Source organism: Palaemon carinicauda, chromosome 32, assembly GCF_036898095.1.
Source record: "Palaemon carinicauda isolate YSFRI2023 chromosome 32, ASM3689809v2, whole genome shotgun sequence".
Taxonomy (NCBI): domain Eukaryota; kingdom Metazoa; phylum Arthropoda; class Malacostraca; order Decapoda; family Palaemonidae; genus Palaemon; species Palaemon carinicauda.
The window spans coordinates 76,193,302-76,207,700 of record NC_090756.1 but is presented as its reverse complement, the minus strand read 5'-3'; the positions used below and the strand labels follow the sequence as shown (position 1 = coordinate 76,207,700).

At 40.2% G+C, this 14,399-nt stretch overlaps 1 protein-coding gene across 1 annotated transcript in view; it reads right to left on the bottom strand.

Annotated features, from left to right (window-relative positions):
• The window catches only part of LOC137625668 (uncharacterized), a 216,464-nt gene that overhangs the window by 146,973 nt on the left and 55,092 nt on the right, over positions 1 to 14,399 (bottom strand). The window lies entirely within an intron of this gene.

Below are 14,399 nucleotides of genomic sequence, written 5' to 3'. Positions count from 1 at the left end.
ATATTCAGATTGGGCGGCACAATTAGTTCCTATTGTGAAGGATAACGGTCAGGTTAGGTAATGTGGAGATTACAAAGTAACGTTGAATCCACACATTCAGGTAGCTCAACATCCATTACTAGAGGATTGTCTATTCATATCTGTTGTACATGTTATGATTATTAAATGATCCTATTTCATTTATGTGCATTATAGGATCCTATTTAATTTATGTGTATTGTGTCGTCTATACATAATGTGCATTATAGGATCCTATTTCATTTATGTGTATTGCGTCGTCTATACATTGGCGCTCATTTGTGAGAATGTAAGCAAACTGTGTTTCAGTTTGGCAGCTCATTTACTCGCTGCATATATGGTACAGTATTATTGTCTATAGACTTTAGCTAAACTTTATTATCTATTATATGCTAGCAGCAAATGGTTCATTAGCTAGCTGTGTATACTGTGAATTTATTAACTGACTCATATATGCTATTAGGTGTCAGTGTAATTTATTTTGACTGCCGATGCAAATGCCATTTTATTTCTCATCGTGCTATCTTTCATTGCAGATATTATCATTGTCATGTGATGCCTTCCAAGTGATAATAAACATTTCATGAACAAAAAGTGAATCTTATTTATGATAATATCAGTGATCTTGCTACATTATAATGCCTGCTGTACAATGCCCCATCGACAATTGCAATTATGTGACCCCCGACCTGTCTGACGCCATTGTTGCTGCCCTACTGACCGCCCATTGCATAAACCACACAGCTGCTGCTCGACCAGGTGCTGCAGCGCAACATGCACAAGTGGAAAAGGTTAAGAGGCCTACCATCACTGCCGCAGGAACCACTGAGGAATGGTCATATTTTTTAATAAGGTGGGATGAATATGTAAATGCCACAGCCATTAACGGGCAAGAAGCTGTTGTTCAGCTGCTAGAGTGTTGTGAAGATCAATTGCGTAAAGATGTGACTAGAGCTGCTGGAGGCAGCCTCCTTGCAAAACCTATTGCCGAAGTCATTGCTGCCATTCGAGTCCTAGCCATACGTGAAGAAAATGTAATGGTGGCATGGGTCACACTCCATAATATGAGGCAAGACAGAGACGAACCCATCCGAGCATTTGGAGCCAGATTAAGGGGGCAAGCTGGTATATGTAAATTCCTCCTAGATTACCCTTCCTGCGATAGTGAGGTGAATTATACAGAGCCGATTATTCAGGATATCCTTATCAGAGGCATTGAAGACCAGGAGATACAACTTGACCTGTTGGGTAACACAAATCAAAACATGACACTAGAAGAAGTTCTTAGATTTGTAGAAAGAAAAGAAGCCGGTAATCGCTCAGCGTCTTTATTCACGGAATCCCCAAGCACCGATGCCTCAAGTTCGTACAAAAAATTTAACCGAACCAGGTTTGTGAAGCATGACTTAAATAAACCTGCTTCTGATGTGAGTTGCTCTTATTGTGGTAAAACAGGGCATGGCAAAAAGGCCCCTGCAAGTTTCAGAAAATCAGAATGCCCTGCATTTGATAAAACATGCCTTTCTTGCAATAAATTACACCATTTTGCTTCAGTTTGCAGGAAGAAATCACCTCAAGCAAGTGGAATACAATCACATGCTGCAATCCAACCTGAAGATAATGCTGTGTTTAATGAACTTTGTTCTGTCACCACATATCATAACAACTCGTCCATTACACTTGATCACCATCAGTATGACGCTCTGTCAAAATCATGGATTAAAAGGCCCTCTGGGCCCCAACCATACAATAACCTCAAAATATCCACTTCCACAGAAAACTATTCCCATTCGGCTTCAAACTTCACGCCCCACCGAAAGCAGCAGAGGCTCGAGTAATGGCGGACACAGGCTGTCAGAGTTGTCTGGCAGGTATCCATGCTCTGAATAAACTTCACATCAAGCATTCTGATCTGATTTAAGTTAATATCTCCATGAAAGCTGCCAACAGTAAAGGCATAAATATTCTAGGAGCCGTTATTCTTCGCTTTACAGGTACCAACAACAGGGGTAAATTGGTTGAAACCAGACAAATCACCTATGTCACCGACAACTCTGACAAGATTTACTTGAGCAAAGAGGGCTGCATCGCCTTAGGTATAATCTCTTCCACCTTCCCCTGTATTGGCGAAGCGACACAGGAAACATCATCAACTAATATTCAGACAGAGGAATGCTCGTGCCCCCAGAGACAACTCCCCCACCACCACCCCAAAAGTTACCATTTGCTGCAACGGAGGCTAATAGAGAGAAGTTGCAGAAGTTCCTCCCAGAGCACTACGCATCCAGCACTTTTAATACATGTGAACACCAAAGGCTAGCCATGATGTCAGGACCCCCGTTAAAATTAATGATTGATCCACATGCTGAACCAGTAGCGGTACATACCCCTATACCCGTTCCCCTTCACTGGCAGGATGAGGTAAAACAAGGACTGGACCAGGATGTGAACCTAGGAGTCCTCGAACAGGTGCCCATAGGCGAGCCTGTCACATGGATGAGCCTTATGGTAGTTTGCGCCAAGAAGAATGGTAAACCACGTCGCACAGTAGATCTGCAAGCCCTCAACCTCCATGCCACTCGCGAAACACACCACACACCATCCCCTTTCCATCAAGCTCGTGCAGTGCCAGCAGGTAAACGTAAAACCGTCTTAGATGCCTGGAATGGATACCACAACGTACTGCTACGGCCCGAAGACCGTCACCTAACAACATTCATCACACCATTGGGCCGCTACAGGTATTGCACGGCCCCACAAGGATATATAGCTTCTGGTGACGGCTATTCCAGACGATACGACGAACTGGTCGGTCATATCCCGAACAAAACCAAGTGCATCGATGACACGTTGCTCTGGGCAGACAGCAGAGAGGAGAGTTTCTTCCAGACAGTACAATGGTTAGATATTTGTGGTCATAATGGTATCATTTTAAATCCTGACAAGTTTGTTTTTTCAGCTAACACTGTCCAGTTTGCGGGATTTGAAATCACACCAGATTGCGTCCGGCCATGTGAGAAATATTTGTCTGCAATACACGATTTCCCCACACCAAAAAACATAACCGACGTGCGCTCCTGGTTTGGCCTCATCAATCAAGTCTCTTATGCCTTCTCTATGACCAAACGCATGACCCGATTTCGTAACTTTTTGCGCCCTGGCAACCCTTTCTGTTGGGACAGACACATGGACACCCTTTTTGAGGAATCTAAAGATCACATAATCGACGAAATCAAGAGGGGCGTCCAGATCTACAATAAAGAAAAACCAACATGCCTTGCTACCGACTGGTCCAAATCCGGCATTGGGTTCTGGCTCACCCAAAAACACTGCCTGTGCGCACCAACCCGGCCATTTTGCTGCAAATCGGGCTGGAAAACCACCTTAATTGGGAGTAGATTCACACACCCAGCAGAGTCGCGTTATGCACCCATTGAAGGAGAGGCCTTGGCTGTAGTGGAAGCCCTTAACAAAACCAGATTCTTCGTCCTTGGATGCCCTAGCTTGTTCATCGCAGTGGACCACAAGCCCCTACTTAAAATCTTTGGTGATCAATCTTTTGAAGACATCTCCAACGCTCGCCTTCGAAACTTAAAAGAAAAGACACTACGATACCGCTTCGAAATGGTCCATGTTCCTGGCACAAAACACAAAGCAGCCGACACGCTCTCACGACATCCCACAGGCAATGGTCCTCCAATGAAACTACGTTTGCAAGACGACATCGCATCCATGCACTCCTGCAGTGATGAGATAAAGGATGATATCGACTCTGCCCTGCAGTGTGCACATGTTACATCCCTGCAAACCCTTGGCTCAGTGACGTGGGACAAAGTTCAAACTGCAACTAACAGCTGCCCGGACTTTCAACATCTGATCTCACTGATTGAAAATGGCATCGCCAAGGCTAAGAATGACGTACCACCGCATCTCCACGAATACCATAAGTTCCGCCACGAGTTGTATACTGTAGACGGTGTAGTCATCTACAAAGACAGAATTGTGATCCCCCCACCCTTCGTAAACAAGTACTCCAAGCCCTTCATGTGGCTCACCAGGGAATCACCTCGATGACAGCACGAGCAGATTCGTCTGTATTTTGGCCCGGCATCTCTAAAGATTTCCAAGACACACGTATGAACTGTTATCACAGTAACCGCATTGCACCTTCCCAACCCGCCCTTCCCCCACATCCACAAAACCCTCCTGCCTACCCATTTCAGCATATTTGTGCCGATTTTTTCCACTACAAAGGACAACAGTACCTCGTTGTAGTGGACAGGTATTCAAATTGGCCTGTCATCGAACGCGCAGCAGATGGTGCCACTGGGCTTATCAACAGTCTACAGAGGATATTCGCAACATATGGAATCGCTGATGAGCTTTCTTCTGATGGTGGCCCAGAGTTCTCTGCAAAAATCACTCAAGATTTCCTTCAGGCTTGGGGGGTCGACCATCGTCTTTCCTCAACCTATTTTCCCCATTCTAATTGTAGGGCAGAGGTCGGCGTTAAAATAGCGAAAAGACTCCTCACCGACAACACTGGGCACACAGGAAACCTGAACATCGACGCCTTTCAGCGCGCCGTCCTTCAATACCGGAATACCCCTGACAAAGAAACCAAAGTTTCTCCTGCTATGTGTATCTTCGGAAAGCCCATTAAGGATTTCATCCCCATCTTGCCAGGAAAATACAACCCCCATCCCACTTGGAGAAGCACCCTTGCACAACGCGAGGAAGCACTCCGGAATCGCCATATGAGAATGGCTGAGTACTGGACCGAGCACACAAAGCGGCCCCCGCCATTGAGAGTCGGCGACAACGTCCGCATCCAAAACCAGACAGGCCCGAACCCATTAAAATGGGATAAAACAGGCGTTGTGTCCAAAGTGCGTCAATTCGATCATTACATTGTCAGGGTCGATGGCTCTGGAAGGGCTACTCTTCGCAACAGACAATTTCTGAGGAAATACATCCCTGCTATTCCAAGACGACCACGATTAACCATTGGATTCCCAATTCCCCAGCACGAGAAATCACTTCGACGCCCATCATCGCCACCAGAACCTGATACAGAACCGCACTCTACTGATCGACTGGAAGTGCCATACCCTGTCCCTACATCTCCCACAGATGCCACACCACCCCCATCACCACGTCCTCAAACTCCCATAACACCTGTTCACCACCCACAGGCACCTGACGCAGCACTACATGATGCACACCCTGATGCCTCTCCTGATAATTTCTTTCAAGCTCCCCCAAGTGCCCTTCCGGATCGTCCTCAGAGGCTGCGCAAGAAGTCTGCCTACTTGACTGACTATGATTGTAATACGTATTGATTCATTTTTGCAGACCAATACTTTTCTACCCTTTATTTATCTTAATGATATTATATTTTTCTTTCAGCTATGCTCCATAGCCACATAGCTAATATGCTTTTATAATGTAGTTTTCATATATTGCTCTAACATGTTCAGTTTTGTTTTTGAGTTTTCTTATTGGTACCCAAAAAAAAAAAAAAACTTGGGGGGAGGTAGAGGATTGTCTATTCATATCTGTTGTACATGTTATAATTATTAAATGATTCTATTTCATTTATGTGCATTATAGGATCCTATTTCATTTATGTGTATTGTGTCGTCTATACATTATGTGCATTATAGGATCCTATTTCATTTATGTGTATTGCGTCGTCTATACATCGGCGCTCATTTGTGAGAATGTAAGCAAACAGTGTTTCAGTTTGGCAGCTCATTTACTCGCTGCGTATATGGTATAGTATTATTGTCTATAGACTTTAGCTAAACTTTATTATCTATTATATGCTAGCAGCAAATGGTTCATTAGCTAGCTGTGTATACTGTGAATTTATTAACTGACTCATATATGCTATTAGGTGTCAGTGTAATTTCATATTGAATTTATTTTGACTGCCGATGCAAATGCCATTTTATTTCTCATCGTGCTATCTTTCATTGCAGATATTATCATTGTCATGTGATGCCTTCCAAGTGATAATAAACATTTCATGAACAAAAAGTGAATCTTATTTAATTACCAAATCCAAAAGACATGTTTGTAACTATGTCAGGATGTAATGTATTTTCTAAGTTAGATCTCAGACAAGCATTTAAACAGCTTCCCATGGATAAAAATTCACAAGAGCTATGTACAGTAAATACATCCTTAGATTTGTATAGACCAAAGAGATTGCCTTATCGAGTAGCAAGTAGTCCAGGTATATGACAACAAACTATAGATAAGATATTTTCAGGAATGCAAGGAGTATTTATTTTCATAGATGATATTTTAGTCTCTGGTAAAGATAAAAGAGAACATGGAGAAAGATTACGGGCAGTTCTAAAGAAGTTGAAGGAACATAATATTAGAGTAAATTGGAGCAAATGTATTTTAGAAGTTGATTCAGTGGAATACTTAAGTTTTGTAATCAATGGCAAAGGTATTCACAAGACTAAAGAGAAAATTAATGCAGTGATATCAACTAAGGTACCAGAAATTGTTAAGGAATTGCAATTATTTTCAGGTTTAGTAACATTTTATGGAAATTTCATTCAAAATTTATCTACAATCGCACATCCATTGTATAATTTGCTGAATAAGGGTGTAGAATGGAAGTGGAGAAAAGAGTGTCAGGAATCTTTTGAAAGAATCAAGCAAGAAATAACTTCACCTTTTCTAGTACATTATCAAATGGATTTACCAGTTAAATTAGTTTGTGATGCATTGAGCATAAGTTTAGGTGCAGTATTATCTCATGTAATGCCGGATGGAACAGAAAATCCAATTGCTTCCGCTTCTAAAGTTTTGAACAAGGCAGAAAGGAATTACTCTCAGATAGAAAAAGAAGGTTTAGCATTAGTGTATGGAGTTAAGAAACTTCATATGTATGTTTATGGAATGAAAAGGTTCATACTTGTTACAGATAATAAATCTCTGTTAACAATATTGGGACCCAAAGCAAGTTTACCTACGTTGTTAGCTACAAGACTACAACGTTGGGCAATTACATTAGCCGCATATCATTATGATATAGAATATCGTCCTATGTCAAAGATTGGTAATGCAGATGCTTTATCTAGATTTCCAGTAGACAAAGCACCAGAAGAGTTTGATGACAGTATATTACTAGTTTCAGTATATGATGTACCCATCACAGCCAAGGATATTGCACATAATACCAAGAAATACCCAATACTTCATACGGTTTTATAGAGTTTAATGACAGGTAAGGACTTATGTGGACGTGAGGTAAATTGTAAAGTCTATAAATATATATGGAGTGGATTAAGTATAGCACAAGGTTGTATAATGAAAGGATCAAGAGTAATTATTCCAAGTTTACTGAGGAATAAGGTTTTGTCTGAAATACATGCTGATCCCCAAGGTATTGTCAGGTCAAAGTCTATTGCAGGAACTTTTGTCTGGTGGCCAGATGTAGATAGAGATATTGAATTATTTGTAAGAAATTGTATGAATTGTGTTACGCAACAGAACAACCCTCAATAACGCTAGAATGCACCCGTGGGAATTACCCAGGTACCTATGGCAAAGAGTGCACATAGATTTTGCAGGTCCTTTCTTCGGTTATTTGTTTTTGATAGTTGTAGATGCTTACAGTAAGTGGCCAGAAATTATCCCAATGAAGACAACAACATCTTACGCCACAATTCAAGAATTAATGAAAATTTTTTCTACACATGGAATTCCAGAAAGAATTGTAACTGATAATTGTCCACAGTTTACCTCATAGGAATTTAAAGGTTTTTGTGAAGTAAATGGTATTAAACATACATTTTCATCTACATATCACCCTTCCACGAAGGGAGAGGCTGAAAGATTTGTTCAAACATTTAAGCATAACATGAAATGTAGAAAGGCAAATTCAAATAACATATTCTTTAATGTGTCTAAGTTTTATTGTCTTATAGAACAACACACAGCACAACAGGTGTGACACCATCAAATTTGTTGATGGGGAGGAGTATTAGGTGTAAATTAGATTTGTTGTATCCAAGTTTGCAAAATGATTTTGAAGAAAAAGGGTATAAGCAATTGGAAAGTCTTCCAAAAGTAAAACATTTTCCCCTTGTTCTGATGTCATGATAAGATCATACAATACTCCAGAAAAAGTGAGTACCAGGAGAAATTGTAAAAGAGATAGGAATTTACATTATGATGTTCAAGTTGGTGAAAATATTGTAAAACGTCATGTTGATCAATTACAGCCATTAAGTAAGAATGTTGTAGATCATATGAATGTTAGAGATGAGATATTTTCAGTAGTTAAATCAAATATTAACTAAGATGCTTAAACATCATGTGTATATTCAGAATCTACTCATGTACCAGTACAGGATGAAGTTAGAGTACTTCCTATAAGATGAATAGAGGGAAGCCCCTGAGAGATTAGATTTGTAGTTTTGTACCATGTCAAGTTAAGGGGGACTGTTATGTATTTTGTACTGTAATATTGTATGCGCTATGGGTATTAAGAGTAATGATTGCACAGTATTCCATTGTTAGAACGTGTTTCAGCACAGTTAATAAGTTTAGTAGTGTATGTTAAGAAGGATTTAATCATTCGTTAATTGTCCCAAAGTTAGGATATAATTCTTCTTACTTTTTTATTGCAGTAGGATTCGATCTTTTTGAGAGAGATGCTCAATTTTGTTTTCTCTATGTATGTGTACGAGTTTTGTTTACATATTCTTACTCGAGAGTCAAAAGTTGTTGAGAAACGATTGCGAGCTGATGAGCAATGTAATAGGAAGTCTATTAAATGTATTTCAAGAATACCAAAGTATCATTACATCCCACAATTCTTCCTACCCAAGGGGTATGGATAGAGCGAGCAAAACGAGAGCCAATAACAGCTGTGTTCAGCAACAAGTCCGGTCAATGGCAAATTCAAAATTATGGGGTGAATCCCAATCCCGGTCTGACACCCAACGTTTTACATAAAATGATTTGGCAAAGAAAATTACTGGCCTAATAAATATTTTGTATTCGACAAGTGAGAGAGGGAGAAAGGCTACTTCCTTATCTGCGTTAAATGGTGAAAAATTATCTGACACTAGCTTGAATGACAAACTGAGACAAACTAGGTCCATGGGGACATCGCAATTCTGACCGCGACAGTCTAGGATGTCATCCTGAAGGGAAATGGAAAGTGATGCATTAAACATACAAGTGATATTCAGCACGAACTGAAGGATGTCAGGGGGATTGTAGTAACATCATGACAAATTGTCAGGGCAAAAATTAAATTTACGCTTTGAAGTTAAAGGAAGGGATTGACATGGAAAATGCTGCTGTATGACTTGGCAAAAATAATAAAAGCTTATGGTGGCGCCTTATATAACTGAATGAAAATAATGAATGACTTTCATGGTACCGTGATCCTATAGCAAGGTGAATCGTAAACAAGCTCCTTTCTGACTGCTAAAGTCTTAGGGTTGCAATCACACGGCTCGTTCTGAGAGCGGGTTTCACCTTCAAATTCTGACGTGGATGTTTTAGCGTCGACGTGGCTTGGAGCAGAAGTTACAGGCTTAAGGATAGGACAATCAGGCAACGGGAGCACTGGTCCCTGGGATGGTACGAGCTAAATGAGTGAACTTACCGGTACAGGTTGGGTGGTATTTGCGCTATACCTAGGGGAGTCCATGGTGAGAAAATGAATGGTATTTCCTCTGGGACGCACTGTCACAGGCTGTACAGCCAAAACGGGTTGAGGGCAATAAAACGCTGGCGGCTTAAGGTTTGGAAATGAGGACGGAGCAGTAGGGACTGAAGCTAACTCACTAATCTTGGGCCGTGTTGGCAGCATAGTATTGAAAGTTGAAGTTTTAATGGGTTGAGGAACTACTGCAAAATTATGAACATTGTACCTGACTGCTGAGACAGAGATATCAACTAAGGGACCGTTAATGACATTTACAAAGGGATGTGTCACTGAAAGTGTCGTCCTCGAAGAACAACACTGATTAGGTTTAATGGTTAGATTGGGATGAGCCATTAGGCTATTAAAAGCTATTTCAATTTTACTTGAGCAGGCAGCAAGCACCAGATAGTTTACTTTAACAATGGGATGGTTGTAATGACATCTCCCAAAACTTCTTGTAATTATAAATTTCATCTCTTACTTTACCAATGAGGGTTTTGAAATGACCCACGGCTTCAGGACCCATGTTAGGAAAATCTACTGAAGCGAGAGAATGAAGTGCTAAGTCTGCGTCCTCACAAACAAAGTTGAACGCAAACTCCTGTTCCTTAAGCCGAGCGTTAATCTTCTCTGGGCTGAGCGTTTCAGCCTTAGGCGGTGGAGGGTTGTTTACATTATAAATGAAGTCCTCCATCTTGGATTGACCACGTTTGATGAACGGATTCGGTAAAGCAAAACAAAGGGTAAATCTGAATTTTCAAAGGGACTTGAAACTTTATAAATTTGCAAGCGTAATCAATTGATATTCAAAATTATTCATAAATGGAAGAAAAAATGGTTAAATGGAAAAGCAAATGTAAATAACAAAATTACTTTGAAATTCAAACCGACTGGGCCAGCAAAGCAGACTATGCTCAATCACGTGACAAAACTTCACTAAAATGAATTACATATGCACATGGCGTTAACTGACTGAATTCAATTGCTTGAAAGTAAAATGTTAGAAAGCGCATAGGCTTATGAATGCAAAAAAAGTAAGTTAAAAGTTAGAATAACAGGTCGAGGCTGACACTGTTGGTGTGATGGTTTCACAGTTGCAGGCTCACTGAGGTGACCACTGAACTATTCAAAAGGTAAATAGGCGTACAAGGCAACAACTTAACTATTAAAGTGCACTCTCGTAGAGGCTAAACAAATATAAAATTTCCCTCACGCGGAGGTAAAACAAAATCTCCTCACTAAAGGACAAAACAAAAATATCCTCGCTAAAGGAAAAAAACAAAAATATCCTCGCTAAAGGACAAAAACAAAATCTCCTCGCTAAAAGACAAAAACCAAATCTCCTCGCTTAAGGACAAAAACAAAATCTCCTCGCTAAAGGACAAAAACAAAATCTTGCTAAAGGACAAAAACTAAAGTATCTTCGCTAAAGGACAAAAACAAAAAACACTTAGCTAAAACACAAAAACAAAAATATCCTCCCTAAAGGACAAAAAAAAAAAAAAAAATGGAACTGCAGGCAGTAAGTTACGTACGGTAGACAACAATTACGGACCCTTTAGTTTGGGTTGTAAACAAGATCCGCCATCTTGGAACAAACACGTGGAATGAAAGGGGCTTTGTAGAATTAAGTTTCTACGCTACTTGTAAGAAAACTTAAACTTATTGTGCGCCAATTTACTCTGTAGGACAAGTGCTAGGTATACGGGAACGTTAGTTATAAAAGTTAGGGAAGGGAAATGACACAAAGGAACGTAGACCAAGGTACAAAAATGTTACAAAATAGATGTTAAAAAAGCAAATTTGTTGACAGAACGAGTACACCTGTGCTCTCGTCGAGCAGTAAACACAGACGTCTGAAAAACACAAAAATCTTAGTTCAAGCAGTCTAGAACTTTCTAGTTATAAGCAAAACCCGCCACACCACGTGGGTGAACGGATTTGAAACAAAGCGAAGCTCCTACAAGAAATTGTAGTCTTTTTGTAGAGAACTTTCAAATAACAAATTAACCTACTTACGTACTTCTTTCCTTAAACACGTGGTCGGTACAAAAAGATCATAATGAATACAAATCTCTCTTCCGAATTAAAGTCTGGGCTTTACACATTCGACAAACTAGCTGGTGCATGTGGGTAAGTGATATAGCGAGTTATTGTATGCTTAATCAAGCTGATTAATTACGTCAATGTTTCACAAGTCAAAGGTAAAGGATCCGGTTTGAAGGACCACTCGTGTGGAGATTTTTTAATTTGAATTGTTGAGTGGGAACTTGTTGGTCCAGGAAAGTCTTCCTACATCAGTTCCTAAAAGATCAACAGGGGAGGATAAGAAGTACTAACACTCAGAGCATAAACACCCTGCTTATAACTTTACTGACGTAGTTCACTAACCATCACCCTTAAATGTGAAAAGAAATTGTACTCTGTCCAGAGGCCGGAGAGCTCCACACGTGAAATAAAAGTAATTTAATGGCCTACTTTAGCTTTGTCAGGTCTAAGGTCATCTACACTCTTAGGCTCTGTTTCAGCTCCGTCCCAGGGACCCCCCTGAGATCCTGGACAGGAATCTTACATTAAGTAATAATTGAGACAACGGCAAAAAATGGGAGCAGTGATGTAAAGTAAAGTAAAAGTTAGAGATATGGATCATTACCTTCGAAGCAGATATATTCAATACTAAGTCACTCGCTAACTCGCTTATTTAAGGTTAGTTACTCCTTTTAAAATATCTGGTATAATGTCCCGAGATTAAATATTCACCATAGACATAATCAAATAAATAAAGGAGTAAAAATAACCTAATCTTGATTTATTTCATAAATTTACATTAAAAGAAATGGACATCTGAACAAAAATTAAAGGTATCAAAACAAAATGTGATGTAATAAAAAGAAATTCAAAATAAAAAAAATAAATGGTTGCTTAGACATGGGGTCTTCTGCAATGGTAAATAATTGAACTTAGGTCGGACACGTGGCCCATGTGACCCAGAGACTGTGCTAGTCTGAAAAGCAAGAAAGATATGCAAAACGGTACACACAATCCCACCGCACACAGCCCGAAATATGTAATAGCCAGTTAAACCTAAATTAAGTAGAAATTAATCTAAGCTAAAAAATGGGGGAATAAGTGGCCACGTATTTTTACCTGTACTCCTTACAGAAGCCCGTCCTTGTCCTCAAATGGCTGTTGACTGTGGTTGCACACTTTGCACTTTGCACCCTTGACTGGCCCACCCCTGGAATCCTCGCTTGTGATAGATAGAGTCTCCCAGGCCCGTACCTTGCCTATTTCCAGCCGCAGGTCCTTGTGTGAGTCGAGTTTTGGGAGGGGGGAAGGTGAGCCAGCGGTGCAGATTCACTGACTAGGTCGGTCAGCTAGTCTCATCGCTGCTTGAGTACGAATGGGCATTGGGCTGACGATAGGGTCGAGAGGGCTTCACCTTTCAAGACAGGTGAGGGTCAGGATGCACAGGGTAACCCAATGGAGGTGCCATATCGGGACTTTAGGACAGGGCAATATATTGTTGTAAGGAGTGCATAGGAGGCAGGATTTTGCTTAAAATACTTGGAGAAATCATGCTGCTCTAAGGGAGTTTACATATACAATAATCCTACCTATTCTGGCTTGCTAAAAATTAAGTTTAAATAATAAATTAGCAATGGGCTGGTGCGATGGGCATACATCTAAAAATTACCAGACCTTAACTGGTACTGAGAAATAAAAGCTTCATTTAAGTTAGCTGCATTAAAATTATATTCAAAACCAGTTTAATATCTTATCTCGAGACACGTAGTTTGAGGAAAGAACCAACATACGCCGGGGTAAGGCCTTTGCTGTGTGTATCTATGCTGTGGCGTCACAAGCATGGCGTACGCTACTGTCAATAAGTTTAGGTCTCCCGATCTTTTGGTAAAGAAAACTTAATGTAGGAGAGAACGTTTAAGGGGTAGCTACAGTATTAGTAGAGAGCCTTAATACAAAAGGAAGAAGAGGAGTGAAGAAAAATTCTTCACATTAGCTGATAGTTGGACGGAAGGATGAAGGCTCTCCAATAATTACAGATATATCTCAAAGGTAGTCAAATGATGAGGTTTCCCGGGTACAAGTTACTGCTGAAATGTTTTATACATTTTATCAAGGTGTTATTGCATAATGCATATTCACCTTATAAATTCAATAATAAGGAGAAAACTGTTTCAAATACATGATAAATAGCTCTAAAATAGCTTAAAACTCCGTCAGATACTTTGGTTATGTTTTCCGACCATGCAAACCGCCCCCCCCCCCCCCCCCCCCCCGTTTCTTACTTGGTGGATCCGTATTTGACAGTCTCTATAGGTTAGTCTATAACTATTTCATAAAACATTATCTTAGTTTTACTCATTCATTATCAGTCCTACATTTCTGTTTTCTCTATTCAAATCATCTATCATCTTTTGCAGTTGCCCAAACGATTCACTAAACAAAACTATTTCATCTGCAAATCTTAAGTTTTTAAGGTATTCCCCATTAATGTTACTTTAATCTAAGGGCTGTTTTTCTGGTCCTATACAGCAGGGGAACCCTTCTCTCTACAGGTCATTTTATCATGTTCCTTCGAAAGCATTTAACATTTCAAACCGCATATTGCTCGTTTATTGTCAAATCCACACTATCGAAGCACTTTGGGAACAAGAAAGTCTTCAGTCTG